Source organism: Impatiens glandulifera, chromosome 6, assembly GCF_907164915.1.
Source record: "Impatiens glandulifera chromosome 6, dImpGla2.1, whole genome shotgun sequence".
Lineage (NCBI taxonomy): Eukaryota > Viridiplantae > Streptophyta > Magnoliopsida > Ericales > Balsaminaceae > Impatiens > Impatiens glandulifera.
In genome coordinates, this window is record NC_061867.1 from 41,586,911 (window position 1) to 41,611,867 (window position 24,957).

General features: G+C 31.5%; 5 non-coding genes across 5 annotated transcripts; 3 read left to right on the forward strand and 2 right to left on the reverse strand.

Annotated features, from left to right (window-relative positions):
- Positions 1-8,409: 8,409 nt before the first annotated feature.
- On the reverse strand, positions 8,410-8,497 carry LOC124944244. The gene has a single exon (XR_007099883.1). It is a non-coding gene; the product is annotated as a small nucleolar RNA Z221/R21b (small nucleolar RNA).
- Positions 8,498-8,542: 45 nt separating this feature from the next.
- On the reverse strand, positions 8,543-8,692 carry LOC124944189. The gene has a single exon (XR_007099837.1). It is a non-coding gene; the product is annotated as a small nucleolar RNA snoR2/U65 (small nucleolar RNA).
- Positions 8,693-21,304: 12,612 nt separating this feature from the next.
- On the forward strand, positions 21,305-21,454 carry LOC124944187. The gene has a single exon (XR_007099835.1). It is a non-coding gene; the product is annotated as a small nucleolar RNA snoR2/U65 (small nucleolar RNA).
- Positions 21,455-21,545: 91 nt separating this feature from the next.
- Positions 21,546-21,633, forward strand: LOC124944242. Its single transcript, XR_007099881.1, has one exon. It is a non-coding gene; the product is annotated as a small nucleolar RNA Z221/R21b (small nucleolar RNA).
- A 358-nt stretch (positions 21,634-21,991) lies between these two features.
- LOC124944245 lies at positions 21,992-22,079 on the forward strand. Its single transcript, XR_007099884.1, has one exon. It is a non-coding gene; the product is annotated as a small nucleolar RNA Z221/R21b (small nucleolar RNA).
- Positions 22,080-24,957: the final 2,878 nt, after the last annotated feature.

Sequence of the window (24,957 nt, forward strand, 5' to 3'; positions counted from 1 at the left end):
CGCCCAACGTTGGATGGAACACATACGTAACGCTCTGCGTCCGTTTTTATACCCAAAACGATGTCGTTTTGAACCCCGGTTGTCTTCTTCTTCGTGATCGTTGTAGGATAAAAAGGTATTTCATCCTTGATTTCTCAAAGATGGAACTTTGCCTACAGTCAACCATTTCGGCTGATTCAAATGCTGAAATGATCACCCTACTTCGGTGATCATTTCCCCTACATCAATTGACATCAATTATGGATATTCCGGCAAGTTGGGTAAAGAACATCCTTGGTAAGGTTCTGAACATCCTTTAATTCATACTTTCAGTTTGAATTTGAAATTTTTATATTTTAGTTTTCATAAGTTTGTATGTTACCTAGTTGTTGAATATTTTGATTGGAAATTGATCCTAAGATTATTTATGAGCTTTCTGTGGAAGTCAAGATCGATAAATCGATCTAAAAAAACCCAAATTTGAATTTGAAAAATTGAAAAATTGAGTTTTCTATTCTTTAATAATCCTAAGAATAACAACCCAAAAATCTTTACAACAAGTTTCTAAAGATGTTGAACACTATTTGGATAATGTTTGATCCATCCCGATCACGTTTGATCAAAATCAAACTTTTCAAAATAATTGAAAATTTTGAGTTCTTGAAATTGTCCAAATGAATAATTAGTGTTCATGTTTTGGTACCAATCAAGTATATGAAGTGTAAGGAAACTATTAGAGAGCTCATTATATTTATAAACAACTTTAAAACCGAAAACCAAAATTTTTACTACAAACTGTTTTGAACAAATTGATCATCACCTGGGTCGATTAATATATTGGGATGATGTTCTAAATGTTTTGCGAGCTTTGTGAAGTTATCCACGACCTGGATCCATGAATCCAAGCCTCTGTCAAAATTGCAAAACATGCAATTTTGATATTCTTGAGGACCAACAAGTCCGACCTAGGACCGAGAATCATTAGTCTTGACTAGGAGGTTTGACCAGAAAAGTCCAACTAGGACCGATAGGTCCGATCGAAAATTTCAACTAGGACCAAGAAGTCCGACCGATGTTCTTCAACTATGACTGAGAGGTCCGACCAGTATTCTTCACCTAAGATCGAAAGATTCAACCGAAGATTTTTACTTCCGACCGAGAAGTCAGACCTAGGATCGAGGAGTCTCACACCCGACCATGAACTCCCGAACCCAAGTCGATGACTTTCACCTAGGACTGAGAATTCTCAAACCCGATCGAGAATTATAGCCAAGGACCGAGTGTCCTTAACACCCCGACTAAGGTTATTCAGCCATGATCAATAGGTCTGACCGAGGGCCTTAAGCCCAGATCGATAAAAACAAACTCAGGACCTAGGACACTAGACCTAAGGCATGTTTGGTTATCATTTTCAAAATCCAAAAATATTTTTATAATCTTGGAACCCCAAACTATTTTGAAGCTTTATAAGCGAATTTCGAATTTCTTTGATTTAAGGGAGATGTGTTGATTGATTGTCTTCGGAATGACATTATGGGATGTATTTATACTATTTTAAGGTCGGTTGAAGCTCCTAGTGGCTTGAATCAGCCAAAAATCATTAATGGCTTTTGGTTGTTCTTGACAAATCGTCGTCGGAATAGCCTTGACTGTCTACTCTTGTAGGGGAAATAATCATCATCTTAGGGTGATCATTTCAAGCTTTAAATGAGTTGATTTGGTGGACCAACGAGGGAGTTCCAAAAATCCAAAATTAACATGACTGTTCAAGCTTATCTAGACGACAGTCGCGATGAAGACGAAGTCTGGAGCCAAAAACGGTGTCATTTGATGGCATTTGGCGTTCCGTTGAATTCCTTTAGCGTTTTGTTGATGTTTCATTAGGAATAGGCATTCCGTTAGCGCTCCGACTAACGATAGTCTATTGATCTATTACGATCTGGTCGCACTTCTACTCGGCTACAACCGGCTGCGTGGAAGCGCTTGGGGAGTTGGATGACAATCCAATCCGGATATGATGGATGCAATTCCTGCTGCAGCGAATCCTCCGGATTTCGGCTAGACTAGTTTATTAATTTTTTTTATTAAAACCTTAAAAGTTTGTTTGAAATTAATTTTTCTTTCACCCTTTTGACTCTAATTTTAATCTTTTTAAATACACAAAATATTAAAATAAATATAGTAAATATTTTATCAATTTTTTTTTATATTTTTAAGGTTTAAATAAAGAATTCTTTTTAGATAAAATAGATACAACAGTTCATCAAAATTATTCATTTTTGTCTTTTAATTTTTTTTAAATTATTTTAAGATAAAATAAGTACAAAATTTATCCCAAATATTTTTTTTGGCTTTAAACTTTAATTAATTTGATTAATTAATACGATAATTAATCATAATTAATTATTTTAAATTAGTATTTGGTCACGTGGTTAATAATTTTGATTTTATTTATTTAATAATAAATTAAAATAATTATTTTAATATTATAAATTGGGTTGTTGATTTTTAGTGCTTACAATATATAACTATTTTTTAATTTAGTTTATGTTAAATTTTGATTAATTTTGATGTAATTAATAAATAAAATATTTTTGGAGTATAAGACTAAGTCTATTGCTTTTCAACTTAGTCATTTCTTTTATTAAAACATTTGTTTAAATTAGAAAGTTAGTTAGTTTTCTTCTTTTAAAAAATTAGTTAACATTTTTTTTTAAAAAGTAGTTAGATTAGTAAAAGCTAGTTAGTTATATTCATTATTTTATTTTATTTTATTTTATTCTATTTTGTAGGTAAATAAAGGGAATAACAAAAAAATTGTGAAGATTGTGAGGCTTCATGGGTAAATATTTATCAAAAACAAGTTAATGTCCATAAAAATTCTCCAAAAATGGGCCAAGTTCCACAAAGAAGGGTCAAGAACTTAAAAGAATACACAGATCCATCAAGGGGAATGCCTAATTTTGAAATCAAGAGAGTCCAAGTCCATGTGAAGCTCAAGATCAAGGTGAAGATCAAGTCAAAGTCAAGTAAGCATGAGCTCAACCGAGGGAGGCCCAACCTGTGACCCGGCCCAACATCCGACCCAAGATCCAACCATGAAGAAGCATGTGGAACCCCCAGAATCTTCTAATCATGTCATGACGAGAAGAGAGGGAAGACTTGGATATTGAAATTCAAATAAAAAGTTCAGGTGTAAACTAAGTGCATCAAGTCATGACATTAAGACCTGATAAAGTATTAAATAAATAAGAGAAATTATTTATTTATCTCCTATATTAATTAGGCTAAATATAATAACCAAATCCTATATTTTATCTCCTATTAATTAGGCTAAATATAATAACCAAATCCTATATTTTCTTAATTTAGTTATTTCTCTATTACTATTATAAATAGATAAACTATTGTAAAGATTATTCATTCAATCAATAATATTATTTCAATCTTTCTCTTCAAGAACTCAATCAAATAGTTCTTGTTTATTTTATCAATTCAAGAAATCTAACTTGGTATCAGAGCGTATAAGGGTTTCCCCCCGAAAACGATTTCAATGGAAGAACAATATCACTCCTCAATTCTACCAATAATATCTGGAAGCGTAAAGCTTGATAAATATAATTATATCTATTGGAAATCACAAGTTACTCCAATCATGATAGGTTATGATTTTATGGATATAGTAGAAGGAAATCTTGAAACTCCTCCCAAATTTCTTCAAGAAACAGATGGTCAAAATAATACAATTCAAATCAAGAATCCAAAGTTTAAACAATGGCGTATCCAAGATCAAAGGGTACTTGCATGGCTCTTTTCAACATTGACCGACGAGATTCGTCAACAAGTCTCAAAATCATCTTCGGCACAAGAACTTTGGAAAACCTTAGAGAAAATTTATGTTTCTCAATCAAAGAGCCGACTATTTGAGTTACGGAGTCAACTCCTAAACGCACACAAAGGTAGTGGTTCTCTTCTTAACTTCATTCAACACATCAAAAATCTATCAGATGCACTTATCGCTGCCGGACAATATGTTTCTGATCAAGATCTGCAACTAACTCTACTCAACGGGCTTGGAGACGAGTTTGAGCCGATGATATGTGCTCTAACTTCCGGACAAGATCTATTGTTTAATGAGATGACAGACATCCTTCTAAATTATGAACAACGACTCATATTCAAGAAAAGAAAATTCCATTATAAAAATATTTCGCGCTCAAACGTTTCAGCGAATGTTGCTTATATTTAAAGGCATGGAGGCGGAAAGAACCAAAGACAGAACCGAGACAATAATCGTCCGCAATGTAATTTTTGTCATAAAATTGGTCATCGCTCCGAAAGTTGTTTTTATAATCCATCTTGTCAAATATGTAATGTACAAGGACATAGTGCTCTCGAGTGCCCTCGTTTTAATCCTTCTACAAATTCTACGACAATGTTAGTTACATCGTCTACTATTGTAAACCAAAGACAGAATCGAGACAATAATCGTCCGCAATGTAATTTTTGTCATAAAATTGGTCATCGCTCCGAAAGTTGTTTTTATAATCCATCTTGTCAAATATGTAATGTACAAGGACATAGTGCTCTCGAGTGCCCTCGTTTTAATCCTTCTACAAATCCTACGACAATGTTAGTTACATCGTCTACTATTGTAGATCCCACTTTGTGTCCAGATTCAGGTGTTACCGACCATATTACTTCCGATCTTAATAATCTACATGTACATGCTCCTTATACAGACACTCAAACTATCAAAGTCGGAAACGACCGAGATACGAAGATAGTGCTTCTTAAAGGATTACTCAAGGACGGACTTTATTGCATTGAACCTACTGAAAGTTCGTTTTCAACATGTTCTAATAAACAAGCATTTATTGGTATTAGATCTCCGGCTCAAATTTGGCATTCACGACTTGGACATCCTTCTAGCGCTACTACATCTTTAGTTATATCACACTTTAAATTACCAGTTTCAGGTAGTAATACTATTTCTTTTTGTGGATCATGTCAATATGGGAAAGCACATAAACTCCCTTTTTTTAGCTTCAAAATCTACATCTATGGCTCCTTTAAACCTAATTCATTTAGATGTTTGGGGACCTGCTCCTGAATTTTCATCTAATGGTCGTTATTTCGTACATTTTGTGGATGATTTTAGCAAATTCACGTGGATATATCCGCTAAAGAAAAAGTCGGATGTCTTGAATACGTTTATCAACTTTCTTCGACTTATTGAAAATTTATTTAGTCGTAAAATCAAAATATTGCAAACTGATTGGGGAGGAAAATATAGAAATTTCAAATCATTAACAGATAATCATGGTATTTTACATCGTTTATCTTGCCCACATACTAGTGAGCAAAATGGCATTGCTGAACGAAAAATTCGTCATATTACGGAAACTGGTCTCACTTTATTGGCTCATGCATCTATGCCACTACATTATTGGAGTGAAGCTTTTGAAACAGCCACATATCTAGTACTGAATCTGAATATTGTGCTCTTGCATATACAATTGCTGATCTTTGTTGGATTTAATCTCTATGGTGTGATTAGTGAACTTCGAGTTTCACTTTCTTCTTCTCCGGTTCTATGATGTGATAATATTGGTGCCGCATTCTTATCAGCACACCCGGTATTTCATGCTCGCACAAAACATATTGAAATCGATTTTCACTTTGTTCGGGAAAAAGTTGCTCGTAAACAACTACTCATCCAATATATTCCTACTGAAGATCAAGTGGCTGATATCTTCACCAAAGGTCTTTCTTCTCATCGATTTGCTCTTTTACGTAGCAAGCTCACGGTTTGTGTCTCACCTTTTCGCTTGAAGGGGATGATAAAGTATTAAATAAATAAGAGAAATTATTTATTTATCTCCTATTAATTAGGCTAAATATAATAACCAAATCCTATATTTTATCTCCTATTAATTAGGCTAAATATAATAACCAAATCCTATATTTTCTTAATTTAGTTATTTCTCTATTACTATTATAAATATTATAAATAGATAAACTATTGTAAAGATTATTCATTCAATCAATAATATTATTTCAATCTTTCTCTTCAAGAACTCAATCAAATAGTTCTTATTTATTTTATCAATTCAAGAAATCTAACTAGACCATAAATAGTTTTCATTTTATTGCATGAAAATTGACATATCATTTCATTTAATGATATATCAAGGGGAGAAGGAGAAGGTGTCCACCTCATGATCATTACATCAAAAAGAAGTGATTTTGAAAATTATACAAATGATCTGCACTTTTATTCATCAGCCAAATTTCTCAAAAATAAATCTTGTTTTCCTTTAAAATTGGCTTGGCCTTGTATCCAAGGTAATCGAACTATGATTAGTACTTAAGTGTCAAAACTTGAGCGATAAAATTTGGAAACAAACCCTTCCAACTATTTTAAAAAGAATTTTATCCATTGACGGAATATTTGTTTGACCAAGTGAATTCAACCCTTTAAACTTAATTTCAAAAAAATTACACTCGTTCATAAATGAATAAAATGACATTCATTCTTCCTCCACCAATTCTTTTATTATCAGGACCACCGGCCATGAAAACCCTGAAATTTTGGGGCCCTATCCAAATTTAAATTTTGGGACCCTAAAATAGTAATTTTTTTTAATTTTAATTAATAAAATAAAATATAAATAATTAATATATTATAATACGAGACTAAAAAGAAGATAAAAAAAATTATTTTTATAATATATATTTAATATTAAAGGAGAAAAAAAGAAAAAAAATAATATTAATAATATAATATTATTAAATATAAAAAAATGGGGCCCTATAAAAGTGGGGGCCCCTATGCAAATGCATTGGTTGTCTTACCTTAGGGTCGGTTCTTTATATTATTTAAAAGAAATGATTTGAAAAAAGAATTTAGAAAAGAAAATTTGAAAGAAAAATTATGTGGCGCAATTTCAATTTGATTCGCTAAAAATTTAATAAATTTTTTTCTTTTCTCTCTCCTCACCTTTTATGTGGTGATGAAATTTTTCCAACCAGTGATGTGTTGACACGTCATTCATTCCTTCATTCTCTGTCTCTATCAATCCTCTTATTCAAATCGGTGAAACTAGCACCTTCATTAAACTCTTATATTTTTCAATTATAAAGTCTCATGGTATAAGGGGAGACTTAAATTAAAAATAAAAAGAAATTTATGCAATTTTCATTATTTATAATAAAACCATCACATTAGAATTGAGATGATATCTTACAAACAAAAGAAACTCTTTGATTTGAACACATACATCTTCTATGAGTGGAATACATAAGATATTAATATATTATTAAAACTTTCCTAATGAAATCATCACTCTGTCTTGTTTCATTAAGAGAAACAATATTATATTTGTGTTTACAAACTAGATTCATTATAATTGGAATTGTCATGAAGGTTTTCAGCCTTGACAATTCCAAACTAATGTCTTCATTTATAGACTTGAGTTGTTTGGGAACAAACACCAAAATAATTTTAAAATCTCATTTTAAACCTCCTCAATTCTATTTTCACTTGTCAAGCCACAATGTCATTTCTTTCCTCCCCAATTATAATTTTTTTTTCCTTAAGCCTTCCTTGTGTATTTCTTGACACTTTTCTCCAAGGCTCTAATTGAGAAATTCAAATCATTTTTGCTTGACAATTATCTTCAAGTTTTTTTATTGTTCATCTCCTATTTGTCCAAGTCTACTCAATTTTAAGTCAAAATGTGTTAAAACTCTTAAAAAAGATCTTTTTCAGTATATTCTCCTTGATTCGTGAAACATTCTTTTGAGTGCAAGGTTATACTCATATAGATGCACCTATGTTAAAATTTTCCTACCTACCTATTATTCTTTACCACAATCGATCTCTCGACATCTGTTTGCCCTTACTTAATTAAGTCTATTTCCTTCTCAATTATCTTCTATACATTTCTTCACTCATAAGATTTTATACCCTATGAAAGATCAACTCACATTTGAGCATATTTTGGGATCGCCAATTTCTTCATTGTCCTCAACACTGGTAAATTTTATCTCATCACCTCCATGTCTATTAGCCCATTTCTTTACCAAAAACATTTTCAATGATCCATTCAAGGTCTTTCCATTTGCCAGATTAGAGTCCAGGAGGGTTTTTTAGTGCGCTTATCTGAGCTTGGGCCCTTACATGAAGGATAAACTCTCCCAAGTTTATCAGTTTGCATATAAAAAAACAAATGTTTAAGATAGAACCATCAGAAACCAAAGTTTATCCCCAGCAGCCAATTAATGACTATACAGTCCGCATCATGGTACAGTCTGAAGAACAGACAGCATCATTTGGTTCCAATTTGTAAATACCAAACATGTTTTCAAATACAAAACATTGAATTCAAAACAAATCATAATAAAGAAAGAACTTTGATCGAAAAGGGGCTCAGAAACAATATGGGTAGAGTGTATTATCAGCATACTCACAAGAGTAAGAGTGGTGCATGACAAACATTTCTCATCACTGCCCAAAACAAGATTATTAAATCGTAAACCACAGATGGTAGATCTGAAGAAATGTAATCGCATAAAACGGCTCCGTGGACGAACCAAGAACAATCGATCCACAGATTCCTATCAAGATGCGAAACATGAAATTGATAATGGTCCAATATGACATCATCGGTCAATGCTCAATTAGCTACCGTAGACGTGGCATCGGACCTTCAAAAACTAAACAATCTACAGCAGAGACGGCAATATGAATCGATACAGATCGGCGATTCAAAGGACATGAGGAATAGCGAATCGGAATTCACTTATCAATTATATAAAACAAAAGAACAATTAGAACACTATTGAGCAACAGCGAAGACGGTATGAGGTTGAAGACGGAAACGAGGGTTATGTATATATATAAATGAACTAGCCGCTGAAAGAAACCCTAGTTTGATTAAGAAGATAATAAGGTCCCTGAACCTCTACCGAGTATTCATATTGTTCATTAAATTTAGCTTTTCAAGAGAGGTTTTAATTTAATCCAACAAAATTCAATTTTCAAAACAATATTTTTATTATCAATCACGATACTTTTTTAATTTTTATACTATATATTTTAATATTAAATTATCAATAAAAACAATTATTTTCATTCAAATTAAATTTTACTAATCCTAATTTGTCTTAAATTTTAAGAGAGTGGTACCTGAGTTCAATGAGGTCTAAGTAAAAAAAATAAAATAAAAAATGAATTATTTTGTTGTAGTAAAGTTCAATATGAAAAAAAAAAAATATATATATATATATATATAATAAAAAGACAAAAGTTAACAATATTTAAATAACTAAAATAAAAATCACTCGTATAATAATTTTAAAGGCAAAATATTGATCAAATATGTATAATCTAATTGGCGGACTATTTCTTTCTCAATCGACAACATTGCTAGCCCATTTAGTCTATTATGTGACAGTGTTGATCGAAGATAATTTTTAATTAACTTTAACTTCGAGAAACTTTTTTCTACCGATGCAACTGTTACTGGTATGGTTAAGAAAAATCTTATATGTAATGTAAGTATTTGGGAATAAACAATTCAGTTTTGTCAAACATTGTAGCATATCAATTGCTCTTTTTTTATTTGTTAAATAGCATTTCATGATCAATAACTTTGAATACAATTTATCACCATTAATGTTTGAACTTCGGTCGTGACAAAAAATTGTTGAAGCTCTGTACAAGACTTCATCAAGCTAATTAAAGGCTCATGTTTTAACTTCTCCAAATTCAATAAAACCCAAATATTTCCTTATATTATTTAAATTGTTCAAACCGAACTTGAAGCGAAGATCGAGCTTGATCAATTATAAACCAAAAAAATATTCAACTATAAAAGACTCCTCACGATATCGTGTCACATCATCATTGCCACTTTCATAAAATTGTTTTTTCTTCGAATGATGTGTTTTTCTCGAAATTTAAGTTCAATCCTCATTTCACATGCCATTTGTATAGCTTCATTGCAAATTCATCTTCTTTAAACTCATCAATAAGTTGATGAAATCTTTGTAAAAGGTTGATTGCAATATCAATATCTTCAGATTGGATAAACTTACTCGCAACATTTATTGCGTGTAACAAGATATACCATATTACCATTCCAAACATATTTCTTCCAACACGAAAGTGAAAGATAACAAACTCGTCTTTCCAACACATCATGTCACATACTTGTAAGCATGAAAATTTGTCTTACCCTATTTGAAAAATAATATTACTATGTTTAATAATATTGAAATAATATTTTGAATTTTTATATTCAAAATAACTTGAAAGAAGGAATTAAAACCTAATTAAGGATTAATTATTGTGATAATTAAACCTTAATTAAAGAAACTTTCCAAAATTCCAAAAATAATTTGAGGATAAAATATTTGTATATATTTTACCCAAATTAGACCAAGGAAGGGGTTAAAAATATTTAATTAGGATTTATTCATGATTTATGCTTAATAATGACTTAAACCAATTAAATAAAATACCTCAAAATTCGCAAAAATTCCCCAAAAAATAAAATATTATCATAACTGTTATTATGAATTTAGAAATATTTTTTGTGAAATTATTGGTGAAAAAATAGATTTAAAAGGAATTAAATTTGTTTTTTAATAACCTTTTAAATAAAATTAAAATTGCATAATCCTGTGTGGCTGATTTTATGTTTAAACTTTGCAGCAGGATCCTGGACCATCAGATGAGCGCCCAGATCTCATCCGACAGCCCAGAGCGCGCCAGAAATCCAGCTATAGCAGAACCATGAGCGCGCCCGCACCGGATCAACTAACGGGACAAACTGACCCCATTAGTCAAACAGGCTGACCGCTGACGGAACCAGATGGAACTTAGCGTTCCGTTACTCAAAACGACGTCGTTTTGTTCATCTTCTCCGCTGGGACGCAGGGATCGCCAAAATCGTGACCTCGCCGACGAGTTTCTTCTAGAAGCTCTAACTTCGGCTACAGGTGATCAAATCCGTTGATTTTTTCGCCCACGTGATCCGCTCGTCAGTGCCTACGTTTCCCCCTTATCTAGAAGCCTTGTCTTCCCCGGGATAAGACTGCCACGAATTAGGGATAAGAACGTCAGCGATCAAAGACAACTCAAATTGGCCTTCTACAGCCGACCTTTCACCCTATAAATACTCTCCTACCATCCTAATACCAATCCATCAAACAATAACCAAGAATTACACAACAAGTCGCCTCAATCGAAGACCTGCAATTTTCGGCCAAGAACAGTTTTCTGCAGAACTTTCTCTGGTGAGCCAAGCTTCGATCCAGGCTTCTAGATCACCTCCAACACTGCACAGGAACATTTTCTAACTGTTGGTATGATTCAAGAAACCTTGATTTTCGATTTGTAATTCAAAATTTTAAAATTCTTCAAATTTTCTTGTTTGATCACTTTGGTCGTGTTCTTAGGCTTGATTGTGTGATTTCTTTGTATAAAATCATTATATATATCATGTGTAAGCTTTTTGTTGAAAGAAAACCGATCAAATCAACCTAGAACAGAATTTTGCAAAAATCAGTTTGAAAATTTGATTTTTTTGAAATGTTGTGTTCTTGGTTTAAATCTGGATTTTTTGGTCTAGATTGTTGCTATACATGTTTATAAACATGTTTGAATCATTTCCAAATAACTGTAATCAAGTTTTGATCATGTTTGATCAAAATTGAAATTTGAGAAAAAAAACTTGAAAATTTGAATTTTAAAAATTGTGTTCTTGCTTTTAATCTGATTTTGTTGGTTCAATTAGTTGTATTACATGTTTGTATACATTGTTGGATGATTTCTAAGTAGCTGTAATCATGTTTTAATTAGGTTTGATCAAATTGAAATTTTGGGAAAAAAGGTTAAAAATCTGGATTTTTGAAATTTCATATTCTTGCTTCTAAGTTGGATTTATTGATTCAATTAGTAACTATACATGATTCTTAACATGTAGGGATGAATTCCATGTAACTGTTTCACCCTTTTGATCATGTTTGATCAAATTTAGTTTTTTGAAAAAAGTTAGATTTTGATTCAATTTTCAAAAACTATTTTAATGGTGTAATGATGTTCTTGTTTTGTTATGGATTTACTATATTCATCATTTCAAAGCTAATGGAACAAAAATGAGGCCTTGAAATGGTCTAATTTAAAAGATCCCAAAATGTGACCTAGAAGTGGTGTTTAAAAATTGATCCCCTTATGATTTTAAAAATTGTGATTTATGTTAAGGCTTTTATTCTTCATGATCATATGAACCTACGACAACTTACGGATTGTGATTTGGATATCCCAATCAAAAGTTATAGTGTTTTGAAGTTTCGGACCAAAACAAGAACATCCGACCGAGGAAATTGCCCACGACCAAGAGAGTTAGCTTAGGGCTAACAAAACTAGCCTAGACCTAATTAACCTAGAACAAACCTTGCCACTTGACCTAGGATTGACCATGACACCTAACCTAGAACTAACAACTAAACCTAGCCTCATCTTAGCCTAAGCCAAACCCTAGCCCTAGCCTAGTATCAAACCCCCACTTAACCTAAGACCGTTATAGCCCTAGGCCTAAGTCCGAACCCTTACCTAAAATTAAACATCTCAAACCTTACTAAGCCCAAATTGACAAGATCGGACTCGAACCTAGGGTTTAATCCTTAGGCCCGTTTGGTTCAACTTTAAAAAAAAAACTATTCTAGAACCAAAACCCCATTTTCTAAAAAATGGCATTCTCAAGGTCATGAAGTAACTCTCAAGATTCCTTGGGATGTTCCCCAAAACAATTTTCTTTGCTAGGTCTTGTTTGATTATACTCTCTAACATCTTTTTATAATGTTTTCAGGTTTTGTTAAATCTGAACCCCAACGCAACAGGTACACACCTTCTTTAAATGATTTTGTACAATTATTTAAAGTCTGTCCTCATTTAGGACCCCTAGACTACTAATTAAAGATAATAAATGATATAATTAGATTTATAGAAGCCAGACTTTGTCTATTTTAGAAGGATTTTGAAAACCGTCCTTAGGCGGGCGCAAAGGACATAGCGCGAAAGCCATTTCCCGAGCGTAAACAGACAACGAACCACTTTTTTTCAGAAACTCTGGTATAAATACGTTTGTACACGTATCATTTTATTGATTTTCATAAAATCTCTTGGCGACTCTGATTTTCAAATGAATAATCTTTAAATTGATTATGTTTAATTGATTTAAATCGGGCCAAGTTAAATTGTTATTCAGCCTCCTAGATTATTAATGTTTGAACAAAAAATTAATTATTTTACATAATTAATTTATTACTGCTCCAGGTTTTCTCAAAATCTTTTAAAAATTAAATGTTTCATTTTAAAAGATGCCTGGTACGTAAACCAGGGTTGAAATCATTGAACCTCGAGCTATCTCACGGTAGTCCTTCATTATTGCCACGTGTCTCACAAATACGTGATAAGCTATGGAATGGGAAATAGACCGGGGGGATAAAACGGTGTTACAATACTCAATGGTGGTTTGAGCCAAAAGTTATGGACATTAGAAGTTTTGGTTGATCCAAGTTGACATAACACCGAAACCAGTAAAAGCCTAATTTAAAAATGTGTAACTTGGTCCACACTTGACCATTTGGATCAAAAAAAGTCTCAAAGTGTATCTTGACCGGTTACCTACAAGAAAAAATTAAACCCATGTACGGTTTAAGGGAAATTTAAGTCAGTTGAACTCGAAGAAGAAGTTGCCGGTTTTTTTGAAATTACAATCCCTAAGTTACCCTTGCCCAAGGGTAAGAAGATTGCCTCATTTGGGGCAAATAGTTACAAGTCACGACCATAGGTATTCCATTAAGTAAGAGAGAGAGAGAGATTTAAGAGCAAAATAACCAAAAGAAGAACATAAGGAAGGTGTTTTCGGTGAGCATCATCTTATTCGACGAACTAGTTTCCATTTCAGTTTCTTCTTTTCTTTTGTTGCTTCAGGTAGGCCTCCTTAATCTCTTGTCATTGTAATCTATATAGGACGTCAGTTTTGTACACTAACGTCGACGCTTTGTTGATTCTTTTCAATTTGATCAATTTAATTTATGTTTGATTTTAATCGATGAATTTTTGTTTGAATGTTTCTTGAATGATTGGTTAACGTAACTTCTAGAGTGTTAGGTTAGATTGAGTCTTAGTTAGTTGACTCTAAAATTGGTAAACGCATAGAATGAGAGAAAATCTCGCGTACATAAAACCTTTCTCGAACGTTGCGAGGTTAAGAAGAGAAAAAGGGAATTTCATGAGGAACAAATTAAAATGCGTAAACTTTTGGTTTTAGTAATTCTTTATTTACATTTGGTATCATAGCACTAGGTTGAGGTATTTTAAGAGAGAGAAAATTCACAATACAGAAGAGAAAATCCTAGAATTAAGCCACGATCAGAGAAAATGGGCGAGGAAAGAAAATATCTATCCAATAATATGACATTCAACGATCAGTACTGTGACCATTTGAGTAAAATGATGGAGATTATTTTTAGGTCAAAAGGGTTGTGAAACCTGATTGATAAAGGTATTGAACAATCAGATGAAGAAGATACTTTCGATCAACAACAATAGACAAACCTAGAAGAAGCAAAAACAAAGGATTACAAGGTAAAACACTACCTATTTTTAGCTTTAAATAGTGCTACATTTGAGCAGGTGTTGGATAAAAGTTCAACAAAAGTTATTTGAGAATCTCTTATAACTAAGTATGGAGGGAATGATAGAGTAAAAAGATCGTTTCTCAATACTTTAAGAAGAGAATTAGAGATTTTGGAAATGAAGAATAGTGAGACCATTAAAGAGTATTTCTCTAAGGTTATGGGTATTGCTAACAGAATGCGGAGCAATGGAGAAAAAATTGGTGATTTTGTAATTGTAATAAAGGCTATTAGAACCCTAATAAATAGATTCGCTTATGTGGTGGTATCTATTAAAGAGGTCGGAGACACTAAAATAATGAGTGTGGATGAACTACAAAACTCTTTACAGATTCATGAACATAAAATTCCTAAAGACTAAAGAAGAACAAGAAGTTTTAAGATCGGATGTGGACAGTAGAGGTATATGAATAAATACAGGTCCTAGAAGAGGAAGAGGAAGAGGAAGAGAAAGAGGAAGAGGAAGAGGAAGAGGAAGAGGAAGAGGAAGAGGAAGAGGAAGAGGAAGAGGAAGAGGAAGAGGAAGAGGAAGAGGAAGAGGAAGAGGAAGAGGAAGAGGAAGAGGAAGAGGAAGAGGAAGAGGAAGAGGTAGAGGAAGACTATATGATAAAGCTTTAGTTGAATGTTATAATTGCCATCAATTAGGGCACTGTCGGTTAGAATGTTCCAAATGAGAAGAAAATATTAATTATACAGAAGAGGAGAAAGAATATATCTTGTTGATGGTTTTAACAAAACCAAAGACTTGGTAAGGGAGTAGAGTTTGGTACATAGACTTTGGCTATTCCAATCACATGTGTGGTGATAAAGGGTGGTTTTAATAACTTGATCAAAACTTTGAAGACATTATTCGATTAAGAAACAATGCGGAGCTAGAAGTTAAAGGATGAGGAAATGTGAGAATGGATATTGAAGATACAAATAATTTTATCTCAAATGTCTATTATGTTCTGGAGATGATAAATCATCTACTAAGTGTGGGGAAATTCAAGAAAAGGGGATACGTTTGTTGTTTGAGAAATATCAATGCAAGGTGTATAGTCGTCAACGTGGACTAATTATGTCTACTAAAATTATGAGAAACATGTTATTCAGTTTTTCAGCTACACAAATAACATGATCTTCATCACCTCTTCTATCTTAGCGGTAACAAAAAGTGATATTCTCAGCATCCTTGAGAGGTCCTAGGTACGAGTCCGTCAAACGATAAATATTGTGGCTAGTTAAATGATTAAGTATGTTTGCAGGCTATGTGTTTAATCTTCTTGTTGCCACATTTTTAATCCCCCAAAAATAACATGATTTTCCTATTATGGTTTAGATATATCATATTTTCAGACTGCCTCATAATTTTTTGTCAACTATGCTCCAAAAAAACACTTGTTAACTATGCTCTAAAAGATCAAATGTCAACTATGCTCTAAAAAGATTTTCTAAAAATAATTCATACTTATGGCACTATAGGTATGAACATCTGAATTACAACCGTCTTTAGAAAATGCATTCAAGAAATATGGTTAATGGCCTACCAACCATTATAACACTAGAAAGGAGACGTGGATATTGTTTTGTGGGAAAATAACATTGAGACAAGATGATAAAAAAACTACATTGAGGAATAATAGAATATTGCAACTAGTTCACACTGATATGTGTGGGCCTATAAATCCAGTCTCTACAAATGGAATAAGGTACTTACTTTATTTTATAAATGATTATAGTAAAAAAATGTGGTTTTATTTTTTAAGTGAAAAATCTGAAGTATTTGAAACATTTAAGAATTTCATAGCTTATATTGAAAGGGAATGTACATATAATGTAGCATGTTTAAGAAGTGATAGAGGAGGTGAGTTCAAATCAAGAAATTTGAAACCTTTTGTGAGACAAAAGAAATTAAGAGACAACTCACAACTTCATTCACTCTACAACAGAATGAGGGTAGTTGAAAGAAGAAATTGTACTATAACGAATGGTGTATGAAGCATGCTCTCTAATAAGAATATGTCAAGCAAGTTTTGGCCATAGGTAGTGCAATGTAATGTCCATGTGATCAATCGAAATTACACAACAGTTCTAGAAAACAAGACACATAAAGAGGTATGTAGTGGTTCTAAACCATCAGTAGAGCACTTTAGTATATTTAGATGTTTAGGTCATGTACACATACCTGACTAAAGAAGGAAAACATTGGATGATAAGAGTCATATATGTGTATTAATTGGTCTAAGCAAAGTGTCCAAATACTATAAGTTATATGATCATATTTCTGAAAAGGTGATAGTAAGTACAGATGTAGTATTTAAAGAAGATGCTGCTGATATTGAAAAGAAGATGAGGTTGACAAAATTCAAGAACTGGAATGGAAATATTACTATTTAAGTGATGATAGTAAAAATGAAGAAGAAACCACAATTTTAGATGCTCCACAATTAGAAGCATCAATACCTAACCATGAAGAGAATGAAGAATCTGATGAACTATCTAACATCAATACTCTAGTAGTTAGAAGAACTAGAAGACTAAAATGAATGCCTCATAATTTGTTGAGAGATTATGTGACTTGTGATTGTGAAATAGATGACGATGAAGAAGATATTGTCATGTATGCTAACACATATCTAGTTCATTTGAAGAAGTGGTTGAGAACTCAAAATGGATGGAAGCTATGCGAGAGAAAATAACTTCAATTGACAAAAATAATACTTGGACATTGATGGACATACCTAAATGAGATAAAAGTATTGGTGTCAAGTGGATTTTTAATATAAAGTTGAATGAATATGGTGACATTGAAAAATTCAAGGCCAAACTTATGGTGAAAGGATATTCTCAATAATATGACATGGATTATACTAAAGTATTTGCCACGATAGCAAGATGAGACACAATTAGGATGATAATAGCAATGGCAACACAAGATACTTGTTTTTTTCAAATGAATGTGAAAAGTGATTTTCTCAATGACAATTTAAATGAAGAAGTATATGTCGAACAACCCAAAATATTCAAAAGGAAAAGAGAAGAAGAAATGACACGAACGACACGATCGGCACAATCTGCACAAACGACACAATCAGCACAATCGGCATGCACGGCACAATCGACACGATTTGAACGGTATCAAGGTCGCGGTTCACTAATTGTGATCACGTTGTTAGTTGTTTAGTGTCGCTTGTCAAACGTGCGCACGATCGGCACAATCAGCACAATCGGTACACTCGACGCAATTGGCACGAACGACACAGTATCGACTATAATTGCTAGGTAGATCATTCATCTACAAGCTTGGTTAGAAGGTTAGGGTTTCTAGTTTACCCTGTTTTGTATAACTAGGGTTTCTGGTGTACCATATTCTGTAATTGTTCTTCTTTGTTGTTTTGTTTTGTTTTTCATTAAAATGGGAAGAAAGAAAAACAATAAATATAAGGAAGTCAAATAATTCGTGATGGAAGGTTTAAGAGAGGTAGCTGAAAAGAAAATTGATATGATTGCTGAAGAAATAATTCAGAAAAAACGGGAATGCAACAAAGGTAAGGAACCAATTACTGTTACAAATTCTGAAGAAAATGCTGCAGGAAAACAGGGAAAGAAAGAAGTAATTTGGAATGTTGGTTATAATGAAAGAGCCAACCTGTTTGGTCTTAAAAACTTGATTACCAAACTTCTAATGCATGCTAAGAAGGGTGAAATCATAATTAGTAAAGAGAAAGCTCAACAAATAACAGTCCAACTCAATATTCATTATATCCAGGACTAGAATTTACTGAAAAAAACAGAATATGAGGAAATAATTAAATGGTCAGTTGATGTAATAAAGGAGCTGATGAAGGCTCCCAAAACCAAGACCTACACTATCAGGAGTAATTCAACATGGAAAGTCAACGAGGTATGGAAGAATAAAGTAGGAAAGAAATTTGAAGATCATGCCTACAAAGAAAAAATATACTTGGGAGATATCCAAACAAAGGTAGAGGTACTCAATTCTCATTTTGAATTCAAACTACCTTCTAAAGTAGAGGAGAAATGTATTGAAGACTGGGAGTTTGTAGTGGTTGGAAACTTTACTGGGAAAAATAGAGTATCATTCAAACTACCAAAGAGACTCTAATTAAACAGTGGAGAGAAAAGGGACTTGGAAAAGTTTCTGCAAATATACATGATTTCTATTTCCTGCAGTTCAAAAAGGGCTCAAATTTGAAATTTTTTTGGAGAAAGGGCATACTTACATAGGATCAAATTGCATGAAGCTGGAAAAGTGGTCAGAAGAGATCAATCTACAAAAAAAACCAAAAGAAACAACCCAGATTTGGTTCAAGCTTTAGAACACTCCAGCCCACATGTACAATGCTGAAGCAATTAGTCATTTTGCAGGTACAATTGGGAAACCATTATATATGGACCCAATACCTGAAGGAGGAGAGCACTTGTCCTTTGCTAGAATTAGCATTGAAGTGCATCCTAAGAGGTATTATGCCAATGAAATTGGCAGTTGTGTTGTTGACAGAAAAGGAAAACACAATGTCATAGAAATCTCTTATGAATGGAAACCAAAAAGGTGTGCTTTCTGTAACACTTTTCTGCACAATAAATGTGATACAGTTAAAGAAGAAGAGCAGAAAAACCAGGAAATAGAAAAGAAAAAGAAGGAAATAGAGGAGGTTAAACTCAAAGATCAAACATTTGTAGAAGAAAGCAAGAAGGATTATGAGAAAATGGAAAAGCAACGAAAGAAAAAAAGTAAAGGGAATCAAGGTGAAGAGGAATTTTTTTTCCTGTAATGCAAAGGATTATGCCTAAAATAGAAGATGAACCTCAAGTTGTTGTTGAGGAAACTCAAGATGAAAATACCAAGAATTTCAAAGCTGAAATAGAGAATTCTAAAGCCGATAAAGAAGATTCCAAAACCAATGTGGAGTCTTATTATTACAAACAAATGGTTGGTAGTCTTATATACTTAATCGCCACAAATTTAACATTTTATATGTAGTTGGTATTATTAGTAGATATATGAAACCTTCCATTAAATTCCTGCATCATTTATGTATATAATTTTTAATTTTTTTTATAAATATTTTTAATATTAAAATTAATAAAAACAATTTAACTTAATTAATTAATTATTTTCTTTATAAATATTATAGATTGCATCACTATAAACCTACCTTATATTACTCAAGTTTCATTCCCAAACAGATCTGAAGAAAAAATTGATAAAAATAAATACTAATCAAAATCATATCATAACACACTCAATTATTAAAAATACATGGACTTAAATGGTTAAAATAAGATGAATTAAAATTAATTATGATTATTCATGATGACTATATTAAAGTATCAGTATAATCAGAAAATAATTTTGGAACAATACTGAATACTCAGGTACAAGTTCTAGGACCTTATTATGTTCTTAGGCCTTATTTGATCTTTGGGTTAGTGGGTTTTATTCTGATTTTATCCTAAATAATCTTGTTTGATGAAATTAGGAAAAAAATCAGATTTTTATTTTTTATTACCAATAATACCTTTACCTCTCTTCTCCTCCCTCACTCTTTGAATACATTTTAAAAATATATTAATTTAATTTATATTTAAATAAAATTTAAAATATAATATAATAAAATAAATATTAAAAATTATAAATATATTAATATTAACTTTTATTAATTCATCAATTAAAATTTAAATAAATATTAATTTTATAATTATAATTTAAATATTATATAAAATAATATAGTATATTATAATTTTATTTATATTGTGTATTTATTTTTATTTAATATAATAATATAAAATTTTAAATGAAATAATTTTTATAATATAATAACCAAAAATCAAATAAATCTATTATAGTATTTATTTAAAAATATAATTTAAAGTTAGTTTATAAAAAAATAAATAATGATAATAAATTTCTTTATAAATTTTTAATTTAAATGAGATATATTTATAAATTAATTAATATTTTTTTATTTAAATATATTTAACTTTATTTTCTAATATAATTATTTATTAAAATAAATTTAAATTTTAAATGATATATTAGATAATATAGTTGGTTAGAATTTTATTTATATTTTGAATTTATTTATATTTACTCTTATATTTAATATAATTAATATAATTTTTTAAATGAAATAATTTATTAATTTAAATTATATGAAAATAAATTTTATAATGTAATAAATAAATATAAGATATATTTATTAATATTATTTTTTAATAATATAAAATAAAATATTTAATTAAATGATAATTTTGATATTTTAATTTATAAAATGATTGATTTGATTTTGTAATGGTTGAGTTTTTGGATAAAACCTCCCAATAACCAAAGATCAAACGAGGCCTTAATCAAACTAGGGAACTAGGGTTTCTTTCAGCAGCAAATTCATTTGTATATATACATTACCCTCGTCTCCTTCATCTTCAATCTCATCCGTCTTAGCTGGTGCTCAATAGGGATACAAGTTTGTTAATTGCTGCTTTCTTTCTCTTCTTTTAATGTTCTATCTGTTCCTTTGTTTTGTTTAAATCATCATGTCTTTTGAATCGCGGATCTGGATCGATTCATATTGCCGTCTCTGCTGTAGATTGTTTAGTTTTTGAAGGTCCGATGCCACGTCTACGGTAGCTAATTGAGCATTGACCGATGATGTCATATTGGACCAATATCAATTTCATGTTTCGCATCTTGATAGGAATCTGTGGATCGATTGTTCTTGGTTCGTCCACGGAGCCGTTTTATGCGATTACATTTCTTCTTAGTTGTGAAAAATACTAGATTGCCAATGAGTTAACTTTGATGTCAGATCTACTATCTGAGGTTTACGATTTATTAACCTTGTTTTGGGCAGTGATGATAAATGTTTGTCATGCACCACTCTTACTCTTTTGAGTATGCTGATAATACACTCTACCCATATTGTTTCTGAGCCCCTTTTCAACAAAAGTTCTTTCTTTATTATGATTTGTTTTTGAATTCAATGTTTTGTATTTGAAAACATGTTTGGTATTTACAAATTGGAACCAAATGATGCTGTCTGTTCTTCAGACTGTACCATGATGCGGACTGTATAGCCATTAATTGGTTGCTGCGGATAAACTTTGGTTTCTGATGGTTCCATCAATCATTCAAGATGATTGTTTCTGAGCCCTTTTTCAACCAAAGTTCATTCTTTCTTTAGATTTGTTTTGAATTCAATGTTTTATATTTGAAAATATATTTGGTATTTAAAAATTTGAACCAAATGATGTGGTCTACTATTTGAGGCTTAAGATTAATTAATCTTGTTTTGGGCAGTGATGAGAAATGTTTGTCATGCACCACTCTTACTCTTGTGAGTATGCTGATAATACACTCTACCCATATTGTTTCTGAGCCCTCTTTCAATCAAAGTTCTTTTTTTCTTTATGATTTGTTTTGAATTCAATGTATTGTATATGAAAATATGTTTGGTATTTGGAAATTGGAACCAAATGATGTGGTCTGTTCTTCAGACTGTACCATGATGCGGACTGTATAGTCATTAATTGGCTGCTGCGGATAAACTTTGGTTTCTGATGGTTCTAACTTAAATTGTTTTTGATTATTCAAAATGATTGTTTTTTCACTTTAATTCTCCATGTTGATGCTAGGCACCATTGAGGATCTTCAACTCCAAAAATTCACTTAGATCTCTGTTCTTAATGGTTTTAGATGATCTTGAATTTTTAGGAAAGCTTGAAGAGTTTTTTACAAGGCCTATTTGAATTATAATTCGTGTCCAAGCTCTTATTCACAAGAACTTTGTGGTGCAAGGCAATGCTACTAGAATACGATCAAACATGACATTCTTATAGGTAAAAATTCATAACTTCAGTTATAAGGCTTTAAAATTGGATTTTTACCTACGGGTGGAAAACTAAAGCTAAAACACATTTGTGTATCAATCGCAACCCAATAAAATGATGCAAGTGCATCAACTTCAATCCAGCATGATGCAAGTGCATCAACTTCAATCCTAGAGCGTGTAAATGAATTACCATTGGAAAAATCTTTAAGTTAAATTTATATTGATAACAAACAACACTCCTGGTTTGACCTAATTAACGTTCCACACTAGATGTCATGGGTTGTGCGGTACTTATTAACTCGATGTGATTGGATACTTAGTGATTTACAAAGGAATATCTCAGCTATTATATTAATTACATAACATCCAATTATCTCATTAATAGTGTGCTAGCCAACTATCTCATTGATGGTTTACTACTTAACTACCACTTTAATAGCTTACTAACTAACCATCACATTAAATGACACATTAATGTAAGACATGATTTCTTACAAGGTTTTTAGAATGTTCTTTGGGTTGGGCCTTTATGGATGATTAAGTCTCTTGGATTAGGAAGACAAGGGTTGTCCGTACGCTAAACTGTTCATTTCAAGAACAATGATGTGCTATCGCGAATTGCATAGACCTGCAGCCTTTTTCGGATTTCTTGGGAAAATGAAAATTTTAGCCAACTTTAATACATTTCCAATGCACGCTAGCTCAGCCTCAATGGTGATCTTAATTAAAAGTTATATAGATTTGAAGTATCGGTTAAGATAGTTGAAAACCAAGACATGAAAATGTTTTTGACTTTAAAAATTTGTAACCTACACTTGACTATTTGGTTTGATTCAAGGCTAAATGTTGAGCATGGCCGATTACCTATAACTTAGAACACAGCCAAGTCGACTCGACCGAGTGGAGAAATATGTCGGTCGAACTCATTTAATTAGTTATCAGTTCCTGAATTTAAACATTCCAAGTATGACCTTGCCAAAGGGTATTTAAAGACTTTACCTCATTCATTTGAGGCATCGTTAGCATTTGGAAAGTTTACTAGTTAACCTAAAGAGAGATCACACTTGAGAGAAAATGAACCAATTGAAGAACAGTTGCAAGGTAATTCCGACAAGAACTTCAACATCTTTGGCGAACTCCTCTTCTCCATTTATTATGTCTTCTTCAACATTTCAAGTGGACCTCTCTAAGTTCTACATTTGGTAATACAATCCATATGTCGATTCTGTACATCAACGTTGGTTCTATTCATAGTTAATGTAATTCAATTATTAAATTTATCAATTTGTGTGTTGATTGTTCGATTTAATTTCTGAATTTATTTGTTATGTTAGCTGCTAAAGTCCTATGATAAATTGAGTTTTAGTCTAGGAAGAGGTTAGGTCAGGACTAGCCTCGAACCTTAAACACTGATCGTCACTGGAATCTTCAAAGATTAGTCGCTGAAAAAGAAATGTCGAACATTTTTCTACATAAATATTGATCTTCAACTTTACTTTAATATCAAAATATTATTTTTTTCATCATTTTTTATATTCAATCTTTAAACTTTTTCCAATTTTCATTCTATTTTTTTCAATGTAGTTTATCATTTTCAAGATTTACTAAATAAATATGTAAGTAAATAATGTTTTTATTTGTATTTTTAATATTTCGATATTACTAATTTTAAAATTATTTATTATAATTATATTTTTTTCTTAAATATTTATAATCTCATAATTAATTTTTAATCGGGTAATAGGGTACCCATTGTGGATCGGGTACCCATTGTGGATCGGGTACCCGACGAATAGGAGATAGAGATAGTAGTAGAGATACTCATTGAGTTCAGGGTCGGATAGTAAAATGTATATCGGGTTTAGGGATGTGTACATTATCTGACGGGTAGAGTACCCATTGCCATCGAACCATTTCCTGTTCTACCCACCTTTCAAACAAATTTTCCCAAACTACCCACCTTTTCATTCACATTCCCAAACTACCCACCTTTCTCTCTCTAAATCATTAATCAACCCATTAATTAATTCACTCTCTATCTTAACCCACTAATTAACTCTCTCTCTCTCAACCCATTAATTAACTCCTCTCTCTCTTTCAACTATTAATTAATATCATCACTTTTAAACTATTAATTAATTCAATTAAAATATATTATATAAATATTAAAATAAAATAACACATATATTTTATTTTTATTTAAATCTATAAATATAATATATATAGTTCAAATTAAATACACTAAATTAAATAATTTAAATAGCTATTATAAATTAAAATAAAATAGAATACATTACATAAAGGGAACTTGAAATAAAATATATTACATACATTAAAATAAAATACATTACATCACAATAAAATACATAACATAAACATTACAATAAAATAAAATACATAATAAATATTAATCACGTTCAATATACAA